The 1503-nt window shown below is 42.3% G+C and overlaps 1 pseudogene; it reads left to right on the plus strand.

The window, feature by feature from the left end:
- Positions 1-202: 202 nt before the first annotated feature.
- LOC115936921 (large ribosomal subunit protein eL33 pseudogene) lies at positions 203-1150 on the plus strand (annotated as a pseudogene).
- The last annotated feature ends 353 nt before the right edge of the window (positions 1151-1503 follow it).

The raw sequence follows: 1503 nt of genomic DNA on the forward strand, positions 1-1503 counted from the left end.
CCAGTCTTTCCATGAAAGAGACCTATTTGCTTATCTTAAAAGCTTTGGACTGAGAATATGGCTACTAACTTAACATATATCTAGGGGATGACTGCAACACTTTCCAGAGACCAGGGATGCTAGAAGGCACTATCTTTGGGTTCTCCCTCTGCCTTGCTCTAGGTTATTGGTATCTTCAAGAAAGGAGTTTATGGGCTTCGCCTTTCTTTTTCCTCCATCTGGGAGTCTGTGGAGGCCTGCTGGGAACAGGACTCCTATAACGCCAAATAATGTCTGGAAGGCTGTGGTCCAAGGCCATTTTTGCTGGCTATAAGCAGGGTCTCCGGAACCAAAGGGAGCACACAGTTCTTCTTAAAATTGAAGGTGTTTATGCTCGAGATGAAACGGAATTCTATCTAGGCAAGAGATGTGCTTATGTATACAAAGCAAAGAACAACACAGTGACTCCTGGTGGCAAACCAAACAAAACCAGAGTAATCTGGGGAAAAGTAACTTGTGCTCATGGAAACAGTGGCATGGTTCGTGCCAAATTCTGAAGCAACCTTCGTGCTAAAGGCATTGGCCACAGAATCCATGTGATGCTGTACCCCTCAAGGATTTAAATTTAATGAAAAGTAAATAAAGGTATAGATTTGTTCTCTTGTTAAAAAAAAAAAAAGAAAAGAAAGGAGTTTATGCACATGTCTGGCATTCCGGGTTTTGCTGCTACCACCCAGGGGACACTCTGATTGCCTGGCTCTGGTGGTTAATGAGGCTTATGTTCATAGGTCCCACAGGGTTAGAACAGAGAAACAGTACTTAACCAGTGATTCACAAAGGCAGCAAACAAAAATACCCATCCCCCAGTCTTCCCTTGAAAGGGGGTATACTTGCATACTTTACAAGCTGCTGCCTGAGGATCTAGCTTATAGTCAGCCTGCATCTAAGTGCTGACTGAGATTCTTGCCTTTAGGACACTACCAGATCTTGGCATACCCTCAGCTACTGGGATCTGCTAAGAACAAAGAAGGCTGCTTAGTTAATCACAAAGTTATTACTTAATCACAACAAAAAGGTAGAGCATGGATGAATGATTAGATTCATCTACACAAAGCCATTTCATCAAGACTGGGAGAGATGGCTGTTTTATGTATGCATAGAAACCAACACAAAGTCAAGGAAAAGGAAAAAAGAAAACAGGAATATATTCCTAACAAAAGAGTAGGATAAAACCTAAGAAAAAAATTTTTTTAAAGATTTATATCTTTTAGAAGTGGGGGGGCCAGAGGGAGAGAATGCTGAAGCAGACTCCCTGCTGAGTGTGGAGACTGACATGGGGCTCGATCCCAGGACCCTGAGATCATGACCCAAGCCAAAAATCAAGAGTTGGCCACTTAACCAACTGAGCCACCCAGGCACCCCCCTCAGAAAAAGAGTTTAATGAAATGGAGATAAAGTGATTTGCCTGAAAAAGAGTTCAGAATAATTGACATAAAGATGCCCCATAAGGTAGTAAAACAATGC

The sequence above is a fragment of the Leptonychotes weddellii genome, chromosome 3, assembly GCF_054177405.1.
Source record: "Leptonychotes weddellii isolate Sample4059 chromosome 3, ASM5417740v2, whole genome shotgun sequence".
Lineage (NCBI taxonomy): Eukaryota > Metazoa > Chordata > Mammalia > Carnivora > Phocidae > Leptonychotes > Leptonychotes weddellii.